Raw genomic sequence first — 24,599 nt, forward strand, 5'->3', positions numbered from 1 at the left:
CAGAAAAAGGGATGAAGCATTTATATAAACAACAACATGAGTGAATATCAAAAACATTATGCCAAGTGAAAGAAGCCAGACACAAAAAAGTACATGCTACATGATTCTATATATATGAAGCTCTACAATAGTCTAACATAATCTATAGTGATAGAAATCAGATGAGTGGTTGCTTAGAATTGGGACTAAGTAAGTGCTGACTGGGAAGGAGCATAAGGAAACTCTCTGGGAATGATGAAAATGTACTGGGTGCTGATAGTGTTGGGGTAACACAAGAGTAGGCATTTGTGAAAACTGATCACTTAGGACCTTTACACTTCACTGTGTGTAAGTTATATCTCAATAAAAAAATTTTTAATAATTTAAGTATGTATTTATTCCTTTTTATTTCCTGTCCCTAACGTCCTAACTTTAGTCAATACAGGCCCTTTTTTTTTTTTTGAGACAGAGTCTCACTCTGTCACCCAGGCTGGAGTGCAGTGGAGCGATCTCAGCTCACTGCAACCTCCGCCTCCCGGGTTCAAGCGATTCTTCTGCTTCAGCCTCCAGAGTAGCTGGGACTACAGGCATATGCCACCATGCCCGGCTAATTTTTTTTTCTATTTTTAATAGAGATGGGGTTTCACCATATTGGCCAGGCTGGTCTTGAACTCCTGACCTCGTGATCCACCCGCCTCAGACTCCCAAACTGCTGGGATTACAGGCTTCAGCCACTGTGCCCAGCCAAAACAGACCTTTCTACTCCACACTCAATGCAATGACTACATCTTAGAGGCCTTTGATTAGAAGGCTTGTTATAGATTTTGAAAGTCTAACTGGATTATATACATTTATTCCATTCAAAATAGCAACTTATCATAAACAGGAGACTGAAGGGACTGCAGTATTTCCAGCATTTGTATTTTATACTTTGGCACAATTTCACACACAATTTAAGAATATACAAATAGCCCTCTTATCTGAAGGAATCCTAAGTGTTTTACAAACCTTCAAAACAGATTTTTAAACTATCTAATATTTTATAGGAAGAACATTTCATGCACACTAAAATGCAGCCACATCTGGCCTGCAACATGGCAGCTGTTTAACAGCCATGACACCTCACAAAAGTTTAGGACAGGAAGTAAAGAATTCTACAGCCAACCAAAGTGAAGACGAGGAAGGTTGCAAAAGCAGAAAGCTACAATGGCTTGGGCTGGAGCATGACCAGCACAATATGGTTAACACATCTGTCGTAATGAAAAGCACAAGTGTCATTAGTGGTCAGAGCCTCATCTCACAGAAGGTATGTCCCGCAGCACAGTGATCTTTTCCTTCCATTGGTGGCATTTCTAATACAACAGGAAAAATGCTCCCACTAGCCATGCCCAAAACATTCCTTCCTGAAGTCTCCATTCCAGGTACTACACTACATACAAGTTTAGCTGTGCTGAAATTTGAAAAGGTCTTTATCTTCATGTCAGAAGCTCAAGCCAACACTTAGTTGGATATATTTCATCACAGGCAAATAGAAAAGAGAAAGTTGTGATTTGGGTTAAGGGACTACAGGCAAATACATTATCATGAAAATATTCTCCTTTTCATTTTCTTTTCAAATACTTTTCATTTTGTTTTGCCAAATTAAAGAAGAAAATTTTCAGTGTTTTTTCCTGTGATAGTCTTAAAGTATCTTCCTGATGAAAGCTCAACTAGTTTCATTAATCCTAGAGGAGAATTATAGATGTAGAAGAGATTAAGAAGACCACGGATTTCTTCATGTGATTTTGGCTGGTAGTATCTGCCTAAGAAGGCTTCTTGTAAGAAGGGCATCAACATGTCTGTAAATAATCGTCACACCTTGGCTTTAGCTCCCTGGAAACGTAGGTTCTCCTTCATTTAGTTCCAAACTTTTCTGGATGCTAGACCTCAAATCATTTTTTCCAAACACAGGAAGTGAACCAGATCACTCAGTCCTCCAGCAACTCTCCCATGACTCTCAGGATTACATAAGAATTTGTATCTTGAATTTCCATGCCTCCCCCTTTATACTCATGTATTCACTATTTAAAAAGCCAGGTAAAGATAACCCAGTACCCAGAGTTCTGTACTAAAATAAAAGGTCTACCCATGCAAAAGGTATACTCTACTCTTTCACAAGGCATATGAGGCTGTAGAGACACCTCCTGGATCCCAAAGCATACTAATGAGACTCCAACCTTATCAAAGGACATGTTATTATTCCCCTTCAATTCTGCCTGAAGGGCAAGCCAAGTTAGAGATGGAATTCCATATAAGGCTGGAATTACATTTATCTATTATTGCTTGGATCCAAGTATATGGGTTTGTATGTATGAGGAGAGGGGTTTCTTAGAATGACTGAGGTTTATAGAAAAGGAGAGAAATTATTGCACTAAAACACTAACGCCATCAAATGAAATAATGTCTCAGTTACTGGCCCAAAGCACACTGCTAAGTGGTATAGACTACGTGTGTGTGTGTGTGTGTGTGTGTGTATGTGTGTGTAAAGAGAGAAAAAGAGAGATCAGAAGGAGCTAACTCATCATAATGGGCAATAAATATATGGAGGAAATATGAGTTTTGCAAACAATGCTATTGCAATTTGATTTTGGAAACTCAGATGCAACAAACATTTGTGGGCAATTTCCAGGTGCCTGAAGAGCTTACGTGTGCCTATTTATTTAATCTTCCCAACATCCTTGTGAAAGTAATTGTATACTCTTATTTTTATAGATGAGGAAACAATGGTTGGCCAGGCAAAAGTGATTTATCCAAAGTCATTCATGTGCAGACTAGAAGTAAGTCCTCTGAGTTCAAATCTCTTGTTTTTCTTCCCATGCACCATGCTGCTTTTTTATGTTGCCAGTCTGCAATGAAGAAATCTCATTGGAAGTGAGATGTGAGCTGGGAATTGAAGGATATTCTGTGGAGAGGAACAGGAAAAGCATTTTAGGTAGGCAGACTAGACTCTACCATGATTTTCAAGCAGAAAAGCCCAAACAAAAGACCAGTTAAGTGGGCAACGAGGAAGCTTGCTTTAAAGGAAAGATTATATAGAAAAGAAGAGGGAACTAACACTCCAAAGATAGGCCTGGACAAAATCATGGAAAGATTTTACCATTAAGCTTAAGTGTTGCCTTATTTTCTTGATAATGGGGAGCCACTATAGTTCTTTGAATGACATTTTTGAATTCACTTTTAAGAAATATCATCTTAAAAGTGAATTTGCAGTATGATAGATGAATTAGTGGAGAAAGAATAGAGAAACCAGTCTGAGGTGTTTGTTTTAGCAGTGCAAATGTGAAATGGTAAACTAGGACAGAATGGAGAGAAAAATAAAAATAAAAACAATCCTTGGCATGCAGTAGACACTAATTAGTAAGTATAACATTTATAAAAAGGCAGAGCAGGGGGAAAAAAAGGCAGTGTGAGGAGAGAATCATTAGAACTTGTTAACTTACTGGCTATGGAAAACAAGAGAAAGTGTGTATTAACTGTCACTCAAATGTCAGACCCAGACAACCTTGATGATAGTGGGATCATTAACAGAAGTAAGAAATTTAGAAGAATGGAACCAAATTTAAGAAAGAAAAATAACAGGTTAAGATTATGAAACACTAAATTTGAGACAACTCAAGATGCCTCATGAAAATGTTTTGTGGACACAATTACCCAGGAGAAAGATCAGGCTGGAAATTTAGATTTGTCCATCATCTTTACAGTGGTGGAACCAAAGTGGAAACAAAATCACCAAGAAAAATTGCATAGAGTGACAAGAGATAATGGCTAAGAACAGGGTGCAAGAACAAAACAAAGCATATACTCAGAGGTGCAAAACAGTATCGAATGTTGCATGCAAATCAAAGACACTAAGGCTGGGAAAAGACTATTTGATTTGACAATTAGGAGGTCATGGTGACCTTCAAGAGCTTGGATTCAGGCAAGTAATTAGGAAAATGCAGATTTCTGAGAGCTAAAGAGAATGTGAATTGAAAATGGAGGATGTAAGACAGATTACTTATTTGAAAAGATTGGCAGTAGAAGACGAAAAAAGGGGGTTTTATATTATACGCTAAGCTTAATGTCTCTAGGAGAACTTTAACTTTTTCAGTCCATTATTTTAATTTTTATTTTTATAGTAAAATTCTATTTTAAAGCACCACTATGCTACAACCGGAATTAAGCTATACCGTGGGTCAAATCCTGTCCTGTCCCCTGCGTGCACAGTGTTATATAGGATATTGGTTTCAATACACCAAAGAAAGCATATGAGTAATAGACTTGTCCACCCCATTCCTATCTGTGTTATTAAATAGTCGAACTGTAATTTGAATTTATAAAACTAATGTTGTCTCTTTGGGATTTTAATATGTTTATTATCTGAAATAAACAACCTCATTTCTCTAATCACCCTCTATTGACAACTTTACTAATTTGGTAAATTAGTAAATGATGATGATGTTGAAGTGTGAAAACCATATTGATATAAGATTTATATTTAAATCCAGATGTTTACACTTATTAAACCACTATGAAGCCTTATGATTTATTTTCTCTCACTATAGGTCACAGCATATAGCTTAGAGAACACTTAAGAGAAGTAGGCTAATGCACTCATACTTCATTCCTGGAACCTTTGGTTCTAGTTTGACTAAATTTACCAATAAAATAAGCTTGATGGACATGTGCAAAACTCTAGTCAACATTATTCACTGTAACGAAATTCTCTACTTATCTGCTTCCATGAGGTAGTCCTAGTGCTACCAACAAGAAATTTCTCAAGCACATAGCCATTTAAATAACTCAGGCCATGATTACATAAATTACTTTAGTTCAGGTTAGTAAAAAGAATAAAGACAAAATAGATTTTACCTTTAAATTTTTTCTTTCACCAAAAAAACTACTGACAGAAAAGATACTTTGTAACTAGTCAAATGCCAAGCAAGGAAACAGTAATGGCCAAAGGACCACAGCCACACAAACCCATGAATGTTCAGTAAAGGCTTGTTGACGGTACACACCATTGATGATTATACTTTAGGGTAAAGATAATGTTATGAGTAAAAAATATGACATAAATTTGAATCTTAAAATCCTGGAAATTATAATCCATCAAGCTACAGTACATTACTAAAAATCATAGAGAATGTTCTGATCAAGAGTCACCAATTTTTTTTTTCTGTAACAGGTCAGACTGTAATTAGTTTAGGCTTTACAGGAAATATGGTCTCTGTTGCAGTCAATTAACTCTGCCACTGTAGTGCAAAAGTAGCCATAAAGAATATATAAGATAATAACTGTGGCTGTGTTCCAATAAAACTTTATTTACAAACACAGATGGCAAAAGCAACTACTCATCAACAAAAATCTGCAATGAGGAGTTACATCAAAGAGACATGGGAGCCAACTGAAAGAGCTCCACATAGCCAAATCTAGAACAATTTGAACAACGAAATAAAGTAATATTATAACCCAAAATATAAAATAAATATCCATATTCACTATTAATAAGCAATTGATCAATAAATCGGGAGAAAAGACAAATATCTCATGCAGAATACAAATAATTGATGTAGATACTCCATCCTCATGGAGGTGGAGCATAACTCTCCACTCTTTAAGTGTGGGCTGCACATAGTAGTGACTTCCTTCCAAAAACTACGGTATGGATACCGAGGAAGGGTAAGTAACTTTACACTGGAGAAACCTGACAAACACTACCGCAGCCAGGTGATAAAGGCCAACATGAACAGTGATAAGTCATATTGATAGTGACTTATAACCAAATCTATAACCTCAGTTTAAATTGTAAGAAAAATAGCAGACCAATCTCATACAGGCACCTGATAAAATACCTGACCAATATTCCTCAAAACTGTCAACATCATCAAAAACAAGAGAAGTCTGAGAAACTGTCAGTCAAGAGGAGTCTAAAGAGACATGATGACTAATCTGGATGAGATCCTGAACAGAAAATGAACACATGTAAAAACTAGGTAAATATCTATAAAATATGGGCTTTGGTTAATTTTTTCAGATCAAAAAGTATTTTATATTTTTATTTAATAGAAAAATAAAAATTACAAAATACGTATACAAAATAATGTTTTGAAATATGTATACATGGTGGAATGGATCAACTGAGCTATTAACATAGGTATTACCTCACATACCTATCTTTTTTGTGATGAGAACACTTAAAATCTACTCAATACATTGTTATTACCTACAGTTAACCATGTTGTACAATAGATCCTTTGTACATATGTCTCCTATCTAACTGAAATTTTGTATTCTTTGACCAACATCTTCCCATCCTCCCTATCCCCTGGTAACCACCATTCTACCCTCTACTTCTCTGAGTTCAATTTTTTAGATTCCACATATATACTATGCAGTATTTATCTTTGCCTCTTTATTTCACTTAATATAATGTCCTCCATGTTCATCCATGTTGTCACAAATGACAGGATTTCCTCCTTTTTTAAGGCTGAATAGTATTCCATTTTGTGTATATACCACATTTTCTTTATCAATTCATTTGCTTGTGGACACTTAGATTGATTCCATATATGGCTATTATGAATAATGCTGCAATGAACATATTTGAGTGCAGATATGTCTTCAATATACTGAATTCATTTCCCTTGAATACCCATTAATGAGACTGCTGCATCAAACGATAGTTCTATCTTCAGTTTTTTGAGGAATGTGCATTCTATTTTTCATAATAATTGTACACATACCCACCAACAGCATGCAAGGGTTCCCTTGACTCCATATCCTTACCAACAAGTTATCTTTGGTCTTTTTGATAATAGCAATTCTAATAGGTGTGAGGAGATATCTCACTGTGGTGTTAATTTGCATTTCTCTGATGGTTAAGCACATTTTTGTATGCCTGTTGGCCATTTTTATAGCTTCTTTTGAGATATATCTATTCAGGTCCTTTGCCCATTTATTAATCAGGTTCTCTTCTTGCTATTGAGTTGAGTTCCTTACACATTTTGGATATGAACCCTTTACCAGATGGATGGTTTGCAAATATTTTCTCCCATCCTATAGGTTCTTTCAACATTCTGTTGATTTTTTTTAGCTGTGTGGAAACTTTTTAGTTTGATATAATCCCATTTGTCTATTTTTCCTCTTTTTGCCTGTGCTTTTGAAGTCATGCAATTTTTCCCTAGATTTTCTTCCAGTGACTGTAAAGTTTCAGATTCTAAATTTAAGTCTTTTATCCATTTTGGGTTGTTTTTTGTATATGTTGTGAGACAAGGTTTTAATTTCATTCTAGTGCATGTGGAAATTCAGTTTTCTCAACACTATTTTATTTGATATAAGTATAGTTACCCTGTTCTTTTCCATTTGTTTGTTTCCATTTGAATGGAATATCTTTTTCCATCACTTCACTTTCAGCCTGTGTGCCCTGAAAGGTGAAATAAGTCTCTTGTATACAGCACATAGTTGGCCCAGCTTTTTTTAAATCCATTCAGCCCCTCTATGTCTTTTAATAGAAGAATTCAATCTACTTACATTCAAGATAATTATTAATATGTAAGGGCTTATCACTGTTATTTTGTTATTGTTTTCTTGTTTTGTTTTGTTTTGTTTGTAGAACCTCTTTCTCTCTTGCTGTCTTCCTTTGCAGTTAAGTGATTTTTCTCTAGAAGTATGCTTTAACATCTTACTTCTGATCTTCGGTGTATCGATTATAGGTTTTTGCTTTGTGGTTACTTTGAGGCTTACATAAAACCTTATAGTTATAACAGGCTCTGTTAACCCAAAGATTTGATTGCATTAAAAAAAACTAAACACTTTCATTCCTCCTCCAATATTTTATGTTTTTGATGTCACTGTTTACATCTTGTTATAGTGTGTAATCCTTAAGAAATTTTTGTAGCTATTAATCTTTTTAATAGTTTTGTCTTTTAACCTTCATACTAAAGGTATGTGATTTACATATTACCTTTATAGTATTAGAGAATTCTAAATTTGACTGTGTACTTACTTTTACTAGTGAGTTTTATACCTTCATAAGTTTTTGTATCACTAACTAGTGTGCTTTCCTTTCAACTTGAAGAACTACCTTTAGTATGTTGTATAAGACAGGTCTGGTGGTGATGAACTCCCTCAGCTTTTATTTGTCTGAGAAAGTCTTGATCTTGCCTTCATTTCTGAAGGACAGCTTTGCTGAATACAGTACTCTTGGTTGGCAGGGTTTCTTTTTTCCTTTAGTACTTTGAATATACCATTCCACTATCTCCTGCCTATAAAGTTTCTGTTCAGAAGTCCACTGATAGCCTTATTGGAACTCCCTTATATGTGATCTGCTTCTTTTTCCTTGTTGCTTTCAGGATCTTCTCTTTGTCTTTGATTTTTAACAGTTTTATTATTATATGTCTTGGCATAATCTTGTGTGAACTGAATTTGATTGAATACCTTTGACCTTCTTTTACCTAGATCTCTGGATCTTTATGTGTTTTCCCAGATTTGAAAAGCTTTCCGTTACTATTTCTTTCAGTAAGCTTTTTACCCCATTTATCTTTCTCTTCTCCTTGAAATCCTGTAACTCAGACATTTGCTCTTTTTACATTGTCCCATAAATTCTGTAAGTTTTCTTCACTCCTTTTCTTCTTAATTTTTATCATTCGACTATATATTTTCAAATAATCTGTCTTCAAGTTCACAGATTCATTCTTCTGCTTGATCACTGCTGCTACTGATGCTTTCTATTGCATTTTTCACTTCATTCATTGTGTCTTTCAGCTCCAGAATTTCTTTTTGACTTTTAAAAACAATTTCAATCTCTCTGTTAAATTCCTCACTTTGGTAGTTTACTATTTTCCTGATTTCATACAATTTTTTTCTGTATTTTCTTTAATTTTGCTGGGCTTCCTTAAGACAATCATCTTGAACTGTTTTTTAGGCAGTTCATAATCTCTATTTCTTTGAGGGTTAGCTACTGGGAGATTATTGTACTCTTTTGGTAGTGTTATATCTCCTTGGTTTGTCATGTTTCCTCTTATCTTACATTGAAGCTTGCACATGGAAAGAAGTTGGAATTCACTCTAGTTTTTGCTGACTGGCTTTGTATGGGAGAGCCCTTCCTTTTCAGTCCATCCAGAGATTCTGAGTAAGTTGTCTGGTATTCTGAGTAAGTTGTCCATAGGTGGGTTTATTGCTGGAGTCTTTGGACAGGTAGCCTCGTAACTGGGTCAGCAGGTGGGTGGGCCTGGAACCTGGTTCCACGGGGTTAAGCCTAGGGCCTAAACACACCAGAGTGGACCTGTTGATTGGTTCCTCAGGAGGAGACCTGGAGCCTAGGTCACAGAGGGTAGGTCTAGAACCTATTTGTCCAGGGGCTTCCCTGAAGCCTGTATCCACATGAACTGATCTGGCACTGGGGTGGTCTCTGAGCCCAAGTCTGCAGGGGTCAGCCAGGTGCTGGGATGGTCCTGGGAACTGAGTCCACAGGGGCTGGCTTGGAACTAGAGTGGGGATGGGACACAAGGGTGAGCCTGGGTTCTGGATCTATAAGGTGGTCCTAGAGTCTTGATCCATGGGGACCAGTCTAGAACCAGAGTCTGTTGGAGCAGGCCTGGACCCTGGATCTGTTGGACCTTGTGGCCACAAGGACTGCCCTGGAGGATGGCACCACAGGGACAAGTCTGGCACTGAGCAGGCCCAGAGCCTATATCCACAGGAGCTTGCCTTGTATCTGATGCCAGAGGCTATGACCTGGTGCTAGAGTGAGATTAAAGCCTGAAAAGGGCCTGCAACCATCCTGGCTTTGGCAGTCATGGGCTATTATGGCTCCAGGCTCCAAAATCTAGGGCAGAACTGAAGCCTGGGGTCCCAGAAGCTGGCCTGGCACTGGGTGGGCCTAGAACCTATATCTGTGATGTCCAGCTTGGTGGTTTGGTCTATAGGTACCAGCTTGATGACTAGGGCTTCAGGAGATGGCCTCATGCAGGGGTGAACCTACAGCCCAAGTCTGTAGAGGTTGGCCTGGTGCTATGTCATGCCTGAAACCCAGGGCCATTGAGGCCAGCTCAGTGCTGGTACCAGTCTCAGGCCTGGGGCTACTGGGGTAGGCCTGGTATTGGGGCAGCCACAAGACCTAATGTGCAAGTCAGGCCTGGAGCCAAGGGCTGCAGGATTCTGTTTTGTGCCAGGGTGGGCTTGGAAGCTCAATTTACAGGTACTAGTATGGAGCCTGGGGCTTCCAGAGCTGGCCTGGGGCTACGTGGGCCTGGAGCCTGTTTCTGCAGAAGCCAGCCTGGAGGCTGTGTCCACAGGTATTGGCCTGAAGACCAGGGCTTCAGAGGCCAGTCTGGTGCTGGGGCAGGCCTGAAGCCTGGGATTATTGATACTAGCCCACTGCTGGGGGTGGCCTGGAGCCTAGCACTGTGGGGATCAACCTGGTGTAGGGTAGCACATAGAATAAGTCCTCCGGGTAGACCTGGAGTGTAGAGCTTCAGGATCTGGTCTGACACCAAGATGAGCCTAGACACTGAGTCCACACATACCAGCCTGGAGTCTGGGGCTGTGAGGGCTTGTGTGGCACTGGGTTTTACTGGGACAGGGCTAGTGTTGGGGTCCCAGGCAGCATCCGATGGTCACTTCCCTGACCCTCCCCCATGGAGAGAGTATCTATCTCCACACTGTGCTGCCTGGAGTTGAAGGAGGAGAGATGCAGGTGATGTAAAACTGTCTTTCCTACCCTCTTCAATGTGTCCTTTCTTATTTCTGTGCTATATTTAAGTGCTGAAATCTCTCACCTGGCTTCTGTTGCTGATGTAAAGGAATTTTCATGCATGAATAGTTGTTCAAAGTGATGTTTTTGCAGAGGACAATCACTGGAAAGTCATATTCTGCCATCTTGCTGACATCAATCTGGACTTTAGTTAATTAAAATATATATAAATAAGAGATGGAAGGCCAGATTTTGCCTGGAGGCCATAGTTTCCTGAATCCAGTCTAATTGCCATATTTACTGAAGGTCATGATGGTCTCCTACAGTCATAACACAAAACAGAAATAGATGACAAAATGGGAGCAGGGCCTTTAGAGTCTAGCCCCTTATTTCACATCTGAGAAAGCAGGAGCAGTGAGGTTAAGTTTCTTACCCAGGTCCAACCAGTCTGTAAGCAGTGGACCTAAAGCTGAGATTCAGGGTCCAACTTCCTGGCTAATGCTTTTTATGCTACATGATGCTGCCACCCTCTCCCCATGCCCTGTATGCATAATTCCAAGTCACTCAAAAAAAGAGAAACACTTTGGCAATTCAACTGACTTAGGCAGTCCAAAAAAGAAAATCCTAGTATGACTTCTTGCTTTCTTCCCAGATAAGATTTTTTCCCTAAGTTCTTGCAGCTGAAGGCTAGAACCCATAGAGCACCAGAGCCCAGAAGGACTGACTCCTCACTGCTTTCCATCTCCTGATCTTGTTTACATGTGTTTATCTGCAAAAGTTTTAATGGAATAAGAGAAAACGAGTGCTTTAACTTCCCAATAAAATCTGTGCCCCAGCATGAGTCATTGTTTTCTTTTTTTACACTAGCAAGGATAAAGCCTTCTGGTTTTAATAACTAATACTGCTGAGTTCAATAAAAAGCACTTAATTTAATTTAATCCAAACCTTGATCAACGCCAGCTTCCCCTGGAATTTTATCTTTGTTTTAACTTGAGTCTTTATGTTCAGAAAAATGAGAGGCCAAAAGGAAAGAAACAGAAGTCAATTAGCTTGTAGGCTTGCTTCTAGACAAAGGACATGAAAATACAAGATTGACAGGTAAACTCCAAGGCTCTAATGTTTCTGCCCCACTGGACAATCTTTTCCTGGCAGAATTAATGCTTTCTTTAATCCTGAATAAAGAAACTGAACAATTCACAGCCCCATTTGGAAAATGTTTTTAAACAAAATATTCCAAAGCCAATTAGCATCAGATTTCTAAACTAGAAATATATTGCCTTTAACGTGTCAATAATCGAGAGATATGCTACTGTAAAATTAGATACAGAAACCCTCAAGTCCATCTGTTTCAATTCTAAAGCAGCCAGACTCAGTGCTTAAGGGACTGAAATGTATATAGGGACTAAAATGGAAATAAAATGAAGCACCCCTGAAGACAGTTTTGATAAGCTTTTCTTAAATGATCCCTTTATTGTCACAACAGAGTTCAGTCCTATTTCTAAAAACATCCATTATTGTAGAATTGCAATTTACTATTAACCGAAACCACTTTCATAACTTCAACCTGAAAGTTCCTGCTGCTGTGTCAAGTTTGAACCAAAAACTTTGCAACAGTTGAGGGGAATTATGAAAATCTACATTTTTGGTTCAATTATGTAGTTTTTCAGTGCAAAAGCTTTTAGAAATGTTCTGAAGGCTATTAAAAGAGAACTGAGGCCAGACACAGTGGCTCAACTATAATCCCAGCACTCTGGAAAGCTGAGGTAGGAGGATCGCTAGAAGCCAGGGGTTCACAACCAGCCTGGGCAACATAACAAGGCCCAGTGCCTACAAAAAAAAAAAAAAAAAAAAAAATTGCCAGGCATGCTGGTACATGCCCTGTAGGCCTAGCTACTCAGGAGGCTGAGGTGGGTGAATTGCATGAGCCCAGGAGTTTGAGGCTGCAATGAGCTATGACTGCACCACTGCACTCCTGCCTGGATGACAGACTGAGATCCAGTCTCAAAAAACAAACAAACAAACAAAAAGCAGGACTGAGCATCAGGGATAGCATTCAGTCTCCCTCCAGAGCCGGGTTACTACTGGCACCCACATTTCCTTGCCACCATCTGGAAGTACTGATTCAACAGTGGACCAGAGGGAAAAGGCAGCCTGTTTCTTGTGGAATTCCAAACTTCAGTTCCTGTAGCACCTGGTTTCCATAGGGGTTTCATGTCCAAGTCTGATTAAACCACAATTCATAGACTATAGAATGTTAACCCTGGGAGGAGACAAACAGCATCTAAGCCAGTGATTCACATACTTACGGATTTCAGGACCAGTAATATTTCAAAAAGAAAAATATCAGGGCACCAAAATAGAGTTGCTCATTTTTTTCATAGTCATTTGCTTTTGCAAAACAAAGGCATTTAAAATAGCAACTACCATTAATTATCAACATCATTTCATAACTTCAATAACAAAAACATAGGAAGGACATAAACTTGGAACTTAAAAATTAAATAAATTTAGTTTCATTAAAAACTTGTCACTTGGTTCTTATTTTGTCCCAAGTTGCTAAAAACTTCATAAACTGAAATTCATTTATAGACCATTGTTTGGGAACGATTAGCTAGTTTAATTCTTAATAGCAGACCCTTAGAATCCTCTCTGTTGTGACCACAGCTGTCCTCCAATAAACTAATAATCTAAAACTCAGTGAGATTCTTTAAGGAATGAGATGATTTACTGTGCTTAAAGAGGACATCAAATGAGACTTGTAGCAATCATTGTTTTGGAAAGCCAAAAGACCTGAAGTAAACTAAATGTGTTTATTTTCTATTTTTTTATCTTTGAAAATCCTTTAGCATAAAACATTATAAAAGGTAAATAAAATATACTTGGGGAAAAATGACCATGAAATCAGCCTGTTTGAGAATCTTCACCTTTGCCTAGAAGCAATAATAATGTTAATGATATACTTTCCTGAGCTTGGGAAAAAGCAGGCTCATGAATTGCAGCCTTGTGAAAGAGGGATTTACTTGACTCCTATTGATTCCAGAGATCAGAATTACCATAAATGGGCAGAAATTTTAAGAGAGGCAGTATATAGATAAAGATAAGAACTTGTTTTTAGAGGCATAACTTCCTAAGTAAATTCAAAGATGACTGGGCAACTTCATGGTATGGGAGGCCAACCTATTCTGGAAGTGCTTAAGCAAAACCTGGTTAACAATTTGGCAGCTTTACTGAAAAGGGAAATCAAGGTAGTAGATTGGCTCAGATAACCTCTGAGAAGCCATCTAACTCTAAGAATCTAGGATTCCTTTCCCACCCTGGCCCTTACCAGCCAAGAATCAATAAAATATTAGTCAAATACTCGAGAATAGACACAAAATTCTCTTGAGGATGAATATTAATTGCACAATTTCAGAACACTGACAAGTCAGTAATCATCAGTCTTTTTTTTAACTGTTAAGTTCAGGGGTATATGTGCAGGTTTGTTACATATTTAAACTTGTGTCATGGGGGTTTGCTGTACAGATTATTTCATCACCCAGGTATTAAACCTAGTACCCATTAGTTATATTTCCTGATCCTCTCCCTCCTCCCACCCTTCACCCCTCTGTAGGCCCCAATGTGTGTTGTGTTCCTCTCTATGTGTCCATGTGTTCTCATCATTTAGTTCCCATTTGTAAATCAGAACATGTGGTATTTAGTTTTCTGTTCCTGTGTTAGGTTTTTTTTGGGGGGGGTGGTAATTTAGGATTTACTTTTGTAAAACCATGTAGACAAATATTAAATGTTATGCTTGCATTTTGAACATTATAAATATGAAACACAAAACATCCAATGTTAAATACTGATCTCCTACGCCTGATCTAGATTTAGATATTGAGTATTTCACATTTTACAGAAAGGAACTTTCAAAGTTGGATCAATACTTATAGTATGTACTATTATTCAGTAAAATCTTCTTGAAATTTAAAAGGCTGATATTAAAATTAGTTTTTTTTTCTTAAATATGCTAAAACATATCAGTTTGGATTAACCTTCAGATTTTCAGGCCATGAAAGATATACAGGCTGGGCGTGGTGGCTCATGCCTGTAATCCCAGCACTTTGGGAGGCTGAGGCAGGCAGATCATGACGTCAAGAGATAGAGACCATCCTAGCCAACGTGGTGAAACCCCATCTCTACTAAAAATACAAAAATTAGCCAGGCGTGGTGGCATGTGCTGGTAGTCCCAGCTACTCGGGAGACTGAGGCAGGAGAATTGCTTGAACCCAAGAGGCAGGGGTTGCAGTGAGCTGACATCATGCCAATGCACTCCAGCCTGGCGACAGAGCAAGACTCCATCTCAAAAAAAAAAAAAAAAATGCTCTAAGCAAGCATGAAGAGTGTTTTGGGTCAAGTTACTTCTTTGTACAAATAATACATTGTATCAATCAATCTTTAAAAGAAATTCTTAAAAGCATTCAAAAAATGCTTGCATTTTATAATTCTCAAACAATGTATTTATATTACAGAAGATACAACAAATTTTACATAAATAAAAAATCTCACACTATATTCTCAGTCCTAAAATAAAAAAGAACTTTGCAAATTAAAGAATTATCAATGTTGTTCAGAAAACATACCTTACTTTTACTTTGAAATTCACTTTAACTGCTTGACATATAATTTAATACTTAAAAATAATATAGCTAAATTATTTTATAATATTTATAGAATATTATTTCTCTGAGTAGACATGTTTCACACAACAGTTTCCAATTAATGCAGATAATTCATTTGATAATTTTAATCACAATTTATGATAGACTGATTAATGGATTAAAAATTTATTCAGTAATTTAGATGCCATAAGAACCATTGAAAGTAATAATCTGATAATTACTCATTGTACAATCCTGCCCATTAGTAATACTAAGCCAAGAATCTGATCGCTATCACATTCTGTTGAATTATGTTTCCATCTGTGTGATTGGTCAACAACAAAAAATAGATACACAATATCATGCTTTTTCCTTTTCCTTTTTTTTTTAACAAGCAGCTCAATGATTTGGAGGGTTGGTTAATACAATACAGAGAATATAGGGAGAAAGTATAAAATGGCACCTAACACCAATGCCAGTACTTATCTCATTATGGTTATAGCTAAGGATATTATTAATATTTGTGTTACTTGCTTTTCTTTAGAACTTAAATCAAAGCCATTAACTTGAACTTGAGGTACATACACAATACATATACAACCTTATGCAAAATACTTCCCATATGTAACGTATTTTAAAATACTGGAAACTGAATATCTCTGCTGATTTGTATTTTGACTTAACGGACCAAGAAGAGAATAACACTCAAATAGGGAGGGTTATACTGATAATAAAGCTCTCAAAATTCAAAATGTCTTCCTCTCCCTTTGTACTTACCAGGGGCTACACAATGTCCTGAGAGGATTCATTATGAGAAAAATGTGATTCACAGCTTTAATAACTTACTTTGGAAAAAACTAATGAGAAAGCAGATTGGAAGGTGAGACTTCATCTTTGTTTTCAAATAAGTGGTCTTAATTTTTCTTCTCATAGAAAAAGTTTAAATCAGTTGATTATAAATATATCTAAATCTTCAATTGCTGCAGCTTTCAGGTAAAGTTTAGCACTTCATTTATACAAAGTCTATGAGAAGAGGTCAGTAGAGATCATCTAATCTTAAGTCGTGACATCAACCATTCAAGTCCTTGGCACAATCCCTCACCAGTTAGAGAACAGCATGCCTGGATATGCCACTGGTGATCTTTAATAGATGTTAGCTTCACAAACTGGGAGATTTCTGCTACAGTTATGCATTTTTTAACATCTTGTTTATTAGCAAAAATCAGTAATCCAGCTTTTCTTAGGTCCTCATGTGCTAACATTTTATAGAGTTCTCTAGTTACAGAAATCCTCTCTCTGTCTGTACTGTTCACAACAACTATACAGACTCTGTGTTAGTATAGTAAGTGTTTCAGGAAGAACGAAGAGATTCTTGGCCACCAATATCCTCCATTAGGAAATGTATATTATTATGATTATGATTATTATTATTATTTGAGACACAGTCTTGCTTTGTCACCCAGGCTGGAGTGTACTGGCACGATCGCAGCTCACTGCAACCTCCGCCTCCCAGGTTCAAGCAATTCTCCTGTCTCAGCCTCCCGAGTAGCTGGTATTACAGGTGCGTGCCTCCATGCCCACCTAATTTTTGTATTTTTAGTAGAGACGGGGCTTCACCATGTTGGCTGGGCTGGTCTCAAACTCCTGACCTCAGGTGATCCACCCACCTCAGCCTCCCAAAGCGCTGGGATTACAGGTGTGAGCTACTAGCCGGAAACGTGTATTATTAATCACTATCTCTTTTACATTACTTCCTGTTGTAGGAGATGTATGTACAACTTCATTCACAGAAAACTGTTAAAGGATGGTAGTTTTCCCTGCACTATCCAGCCCAATAATGATACTTTTGTGCTCCTGGTGATTGAACAGTCTCCATATCCTGGTGAAGAGAATTCCCATTCTCGGGCAGTGGACCCCGCCTCCAGACACCCAGACCGCCTGGCCTCCCTGGCTCAGGCTAAGGGGGTGGCAGAGAGAGACACACTGGAGCCTCTGTCTCTGCAGCTGCTCCCGCTCTGGTTGCTGGCCCACTTCCAGAGAACCAGAGGGAGGCCAAAACCCAGGTCACCCTGCCACACGCGAGTCCCTGCTACTGCCACACACTCACCTGGCTCGTGGACACTGCCACCAAGTTGTCTGCAACGAGCCTCGCAAGCCACCGTCCTCCCCATTCATGTGTTAGTTTGCTAAGGATAATGGCCTCCAGCTCCATCCATGTCCCTGCAAAGGACATGATCTCATTCTTTTTATGGCTGCATTCCATGGTGTATATGTATGATGTTTTCTTTATCCAGTGTATCATTCATGGCCACTTAGGTTGATTCCATGTCTTTGCCATTGTGAATAGTGTTGCAATGAACATGTGCATGCATGTGTCTTCATAATAGAATGCTTTGTATTCCTTTGGGTATATACTCAGTAATGGGATTGCTGGGTTGAAAGGTATTTCTGTCTTTAGGTCTCTGAGGAATCGCCACACTGTTTTTCACAATGGTTGAACTATTTACACCCCCACAAACAGTGTATAAGTGTTCCGTTTTCTCCACAACCTCACCAGCATATGTTATTTTTTGACTTTTTAATAATCGTCATTCTAACTGGTGTGAGATGGTATCTCGTGGTTTTGATTTGCATTTCTCTAGTGATTGGTGATGTTGAGATTTTCTTCACGACTGTCGGTTGCATGTATGTCTTCTTTTTTTTTTTTTTTTTTGCTTTTTTAAAATAAATTTTATTGTGTATATTTAAGGTATACAAAATGATGCTAAAAAGATACAAATATATACCAAAATGGTTACTATAGAGGAACAAATTAAGGTATCCATCATCTCACATAGTTACTCATTTTTTCCCCTGGTGGTATTAGGTAATTTCTCTTAATCTCTATTGAGAGTGTATGTCTTCTTTTAAACACGGGCAAGGACTTCATGTCTAAAACACCAAAAGCAATGGCAACAAAAGCCAAAATTGACAAATGGGATCTAATTAAACTCAAGAGCTTCTGCACAGCAAAAGAAACTACCATCAGAGCGAACAGCCAACCTACAGAATGGGAGAAAATTTTTGCAATCTACTCATGTGACAAAGGGCTAATATCCAGAATCTCCAATGAACTCAAACAAATTTACAAGAAAAAAACAACCCCATCAAAAAGTGGGCGAAGGATATGAACAGACGCTTCTCAAAAGAAGACATTTATGCAGCCAAAAGACACATGAAAAAAGGCTCATCATCACTGGCCATCAGAGAAATGCAAATCAAAACCACAATGAGATACCATCTCACACCAGTTAGAATGGCAATCATTAAAAAGTCAGGAAACAACAGGTGCTGGAGAGGATGTGGAGAAATAGGAACACTTTTACACTGTTGGTGGGACTGTAAACTAGTTCAACCATTGTGGAAGATAGTGTGGCGATTCCTCAGGGATCTAGAACTAGAAATACCATTTGACCCAGCCATCCCATTACTGGGTATATATCCAAAGGATTATAAATCATGCTGCTATAAAGACACATGCACACGTATGTTTATTGAGGCACTATTCACAATAGCAAAGACTTGGAACGAAACCAAATGTCCAACAATGATAGACTGGATTAACAAAATGTGGCACATATACACCATGGAATACTATGCAGCCATAAAAAATAATGAGTTCGTGTCCTTTGTAGGGACATGGATGAAGCTGGAAACCATCATTCTCAGCAAACTATCGCAAGGACAAAAAACCAAACACCACATGTTCTCACTCATAGGTGGGAATTGAACAATTAGAACACATGGACACAGGAAGGGGAACATCACAAACTGGGGCCTGTTGTGGGGTGGGGGGAGAGGGGAGGGATAGCATTAGGAGATATACCTAATGTTAAATGATGAGTTAATGGGTGCAGCACACCAACATGGCACATGTATACATATGTAACTAACCTGCACGTTGTGCACGTGTACCCTAAAACTTAAAGTATAATTAAAATAAATAAATAGATAAAAACTAAAAAAAAAGTTTCTGTTCACGTCCTTTGCCTACTTTTTTATGGGCTTGGTTTTTTCCTGTAAATTTGCTTAAGTTCCTTGTAGATGCTTGATAGTTGACCTTTGTTGGATGCATAGTTTGCAAAAATGTTCTACCATTCTGTAGGCTATTTACTCTGTTAATAGTTTCTTTTGCTGTGCAGAAGCTCTTTAGTTTAATCAGATCCCATTTGTCAATTTTTGCTTTAGTTGCAATTGCTTTTGGCATCTTCATCATGAAATCTTTGCCTGTGCCTATGTCCCAAATTGTATTGTCTAGGTTGCCTTCCAGGGATTTTAAAGTTTTGAGTGTTGCATTTAAGCCTTTAATCCATCTTAATTTTTATATATGGTATAAGGAAAGGTTCCAGTTTTAATCTTCTGCATATTGCTAGTCATTTATCCCAGCACCATTTATTGAATAGGGAATCCTTTCCCCATTGCTTATTTTTATCAGGTTTGTCGAAGATCAGACAGTTGTAGGTGTGTGGTCTTATTTCCGAGTTCTGTATTCGGTTCTACTGGTCTATGTGTCTGTTTTTGTACCAGTACCATGATGTTTTGGTTACTGTAGTCCTGTGGTACAGTTTGAAGTCAGGTAGTCCTTCAGCCTTGTTCTTTCTGCTTAGGGTTGCCTTAGGTATTCAGGCTCTTTTTTGGTTCCATATGAATTTTAAAATAGTTTTTTTTTCTAGTTCTGTGAACAATGTCAATGGTAGTTTAATAGGCATAACACTGAATCTATAAATTGCTTTTGGCAATATGGCCATTTTAACAATATTGATTCTTCCTATCCATGAGCATGGAATCTTTTTCCATTTGTTTGTGTCATCTCTGATTTCTTTGAGCAGTGGTTTGTAGTTCTCCTTATAGAGATTTTTACCTCCCTAGTTAGCTGCATTCTTAGGTATTTTGTGTGTGTGTGTGTGGCAATTGCGAATGTGAGTTCATTCCTGACTTGGCTCTCAGCTTGACTGTTACTGATGTAGGAATGCTAGTGATTTTTGCACATTTATTTTGTATCCTGGGACTTTGCTAAAGTTGTTTATCTTTTTAAGAAGCTTTTGGGCTGAGACTGGAAATTTCTAGATATAGAATCATGTCGTCTTTAAACAAGGATAGTTTGACTTCCTCTCTTCCTATTTGCATGCCTTTTATTTCTTTTTCTTGCCTGATTGTCCTGGCCAGAACTTTCAATACTATATTGAATAGGAGTGGTGAGAGAGACTATCCTGTCTTGTGCCAGTTTTCAAGGGGAATGCTTCTAGATTTTGCCCATTCAGTATGATGATGGCTATGGGTTTGTCACACATAGCTCTTATTATTTTGAGGTATGTTCCTTCGATACCTAGTTTATTGAGTTTTTAACATGAATGGATGTTGAATTGTATGGAAATCCTTTTCTGCATCTATTGAGATAATCATGTGGTTTTGTCTTCAGTTCTGTTTATGTGGTGAATCATGTTTATTGATTTGTGTATGTTGCACCAACCTTGCATCCCAGGAATGAAGCCTACTATCAAGTGGTGAATAAGCTTTTTGATATGCTGCTGAATTTGGTTTGCCAGTATTTTGTTGAAGATTTTTGCATCGATGTTCATCAAGGATATTGCCCTGAAGTTGTCTTTTTTTGTTGGATCTCTGCCAGGTTTTGGTATTAGGATGATGCTGGCCTTATAGAATGAGTTAGGGAGGAGTCCCTCCTCCTCAATTTTTTGAAATAGTTTCTGTAGAATTAGTACCAGTTCTTCTTTGTATGTCTGGTAGAAATCGGCTGTGAATCTGTCTACTCCTGAGCTTTTTTTGGTTGATAGCCTATTTATCACTACCTCAATTTCAAAGCCTGTTATTTGACGTGGCTACCATCAGGAGTTGGGACTCTTTACTCCTAAGAATAATGCTCTTTCTTCAAAAGAATATTACTTTTCCTTATGTTGATATTTTTAAAGTGACTCTGATATATGCTTTCAATACACATTTTTGAACACCTACTTCATGCCAGGCACCATGCTTAGGCGCTGTCCTGAAATAAAGATACTCTGACATGATATGGAAGGAAGCTTCTTGAAGCCTCTTTAACCTTAAAAACTTTTACTACCCTAGCAGAGGAGGGTTCAGTAATAATAAAGAGGAAAAGTAAAAGGAATATGTACCCACTTAAGAGCTTCCCTGTCTATGAATAGCTCCTTACCACCTAACAGTTCATGAAACCTCATCAGTAGGAATCTGTTCCCTTGATTCTTGAAGATTTTGTTAGAAGACTTCTATTACAAAGCAAATATCCCCTGGGAAGAGAAATAACTTAAAACTCTAGCAGCTTAATCACTTCCCCACTTTGGACTTCAGCTTACCCACCTATAAAATAAGGGGTTTTGACCACATGATCTTTGTGGTCTCCTCTAGTATGAAAATCTAGACTTACTAGGCCTAAAGGCCAGGGAATGGGAGTAGTTTACGGCTGGGTTTTCAAGGCTGCCTAGAAAGAGCAGTTGGAATTACAAGCAGCCTCAAGTATTCTCTCCCAATCCTGAAGTTATAGGGAAAGATTTAAACATGCTTCCAAGCCTCATGGGCAAATCACTCCCTTAGAGCTGTTGGACAACCTTTGGCTAATAAAGATTAAACAAATAAATATGAAATATGGTTCTATCCAGCATCCTGGGAGGCCAATTTGCTGTTAATGGTAGTGTTTAGGCCCTAAAAGGGTATTAACTTACAGAGTAGTAAAGTTTCCAAACACAGCCCAGAGCTTTAAAAGATGTACAGGTGCCAAAATTAAGGGCCAAATTACCAATCTGTTTTAAATGATGGTCTGGGAATGCTCAATATGACAAGGAAAATGTATGACAAATAATATCTTCAATACAAAGAAAAAGTTGCTTGAATTTATTAAAGGAAATGGACTACCTCTTGGGACTCCTTTTTTGCCCACTCCTCAAAGAGGTGATTTTTCAAAATCGACTCGAAGACACAGCTAATGCAAAATGACCCTTTAAGCATAAAGTAAGCTCATTTTTAACTAAAACAGTTTTCATGTCAGCATTTGCCTAAAGCTTTGGGAATTTAGAAATTTCAAAGAAATGCACATTCCATTAGTATCAAAACTAGGTGCTTCCATGATGTACTAAATGCATACTCAACATATGCAAAAGCTTTAAGCCAGAGTAAAGCCGGCTGCGTTTCTACTCATTGACAAGTTTAAAGAATTCATTGGCAGCCCTGCTGGATGACAGCAGAATGACTTCCTGTCAAGTAACCTCCATCCTCCAAGGTGACAGGAAATGGGCTTAAACACTGGTAATATCACTAATCAATGTAAGGAAGCACATGTTCCCAGCCTGCAATTGTGAAGTTTGGTTGCAATGTGTTAGCTGCTTGCTGGGCCATGTGATTCAGCATAACGACAGATGAAAGGAAAGGTCAGATTTACTAAGTGTTGAAGAGGTGTCATCAAGTGTTGCATATTACTTCAAGATGTCCTCTGCATCAGAGGCATCTCACTATATGGGAGTTAATTTCTCCTGCAGAATTCTTTAGTTTCCTTACAACTCTTTATGGAAGCCCCCAAATTTATTTCAACACATGAAGAATTGGACTTTCTCTTATTTCTGATTGACACTAAATAGTCCAAGGTAATGGTCTTCCCTTTATATGATTCTACCTTGGTTTTTAAGATAAGTACATACATGTATATACTTTCAGGCTTTGCCAAATACACTCTTGTAGAGTCAAAATAGCCAGATTTTCCTCAAAAGTTCATTCTAGTGCTTCCAGTTTCTTGAGGTGGTTTTCCCCCTCTCAAATACAACGGCAGTTGTATTCCTTTTCAAAGAAGCACTATTTAGTTTTTTGTTGTTTTTTGTTTTGAGATGGAGTCTCACTCTGTCCCCCAGGCTGGAGTGTAGTGGTGCAATCTTGGCTCACTGCAACCTCTGCCCCCCAGATTCAAGCAATTCTCTCCCACCTCAGCTTCCCTAGTAGCTGAGATTATGGGCATGCACCACCATGCCTGGCTACTTTTTGTATTTTTAGTAGAGATGGGGTTTCACCATGCTGGCCAGGCTGGTCTCAAACTCCTGACCTCAAGTCATCTGCCCACCTCAGCCTCCCAAAGTGCTGGGATTACAGGTGTGAGCCACCGCACCCAGCCTATTCAGTTTTATACTAAAGAGGATGTGAGGAAACATAACTTTCCCTTTATTTATAGAATAGGAAGGGACCTTCAGGATCCTCTCCCAGAGCTCATTCCTATCAGATTCATTTGTTCAGTCATAAATTTTTCATAATTACTTATTGAGCACTTACTCTACATCAGGCATTATACTAGTGGTTACAATACCAAATAGAACCAGATGTAGTCTCTGATCTGGAGATATTTAATTAAATAATCAAATAGGTAATTATTGAAATAAATATATAATTCATAAACTACTTATAATTATTAAATAAATTAAATAACTATTCAACGAATGTATAGTTGTTAACTGGAGATGAGTAAACAGACATAGAAAGGTGAAGTGACTTTCTAAGGTCCCATCATAAGTCTGTTATGGAATACTGGTCTCCTGGCTCCCAGCCCAGTTCTCTTTCACTCTGTATCCTAGTGCATTTCAGTGTGCTTTCCCTGGACTGAAAGATGATCTGACATTCCCTTTCCAAGGCAGTCTCATAGCAGCTTCTCCAGAGCAGGGCTTTCCAAGTTTTTTACCTCCTTTTGCAAGTTTAAAATGTTTTGCTCTTTGCTGAGGTTTACCTGAGGGAAGGGCAGTGTGTATGCAAGTGTATGTGTTGAGGGAGGGTGCTGAATGTCATAATGGAGGTCTTCTAAACTTTTGTGAAGAACACACAAGACTATGCTAGTACAAGAAATACAGCAGTGTCCACCTAGCCTTTCATGATCCCTACCCACAGTGAAAAAGAGATGTACCTGGGGACAGGTGAAGGGAGACATTCTAGGTGATTTTCTAAAATCACCACCAGCTTTTTCATAAATACTACCTGAAAATGGTGAGCCGGCCAACTTACAGGGCCAGGGAACACACAGGCCATGGATATGTTCTGGAAAACTATGGCAGAGGATGATATTTATTGGTTGCGAGAGTAGAGACAGGGCTTTCTGAAGCATTATCTCCAAAGTCAAAGTAGCAGGACAAGATGGTCCATTTATTCCTTTCCAGGTCTTGGAAGACACAGCAGTAAAGAACTCGAAATTATCTGATCCCTCCATTAAAAGCTTTACAGTTTACACACCT

The 24,599-nt window shown here is 38.1% G+C and overlaps 1 protein-coding gene and 1 pseudogene across 2 annotated transcripts in view; both read right to left on the bottom strand.

The window, feature by feature from the left end:
- Nucleotides 1–24,599, bottom strand: part of HPSE2 (heparanase 2 (inactive)) — a 778,452-nt gene that overhangs the window by 535,778 nt on the left and 218,075 nt on the right. The window lies entirely within an intron of this gene.
- Nucleotides 16,312–17,314, bottom strand: LOC107966808 (ADP-ribosylation factor-like protein 5A; annotated as a pseudogene).

Source organism: Pan troglodytes, chromosome 8, assembly GCF_028858775.2.
Source record: "Pan troglodytes isolate AG18354 chromosome 8, NHGRI_mPanTro3-v2.0_pri, whole genome shotgun sequence".
Taxonomy (NCBI): Eukaryota; Metazoa; Chordata; class Mammalia; order Primates; family Hominidae; genus Pan; species Pan troglodytes.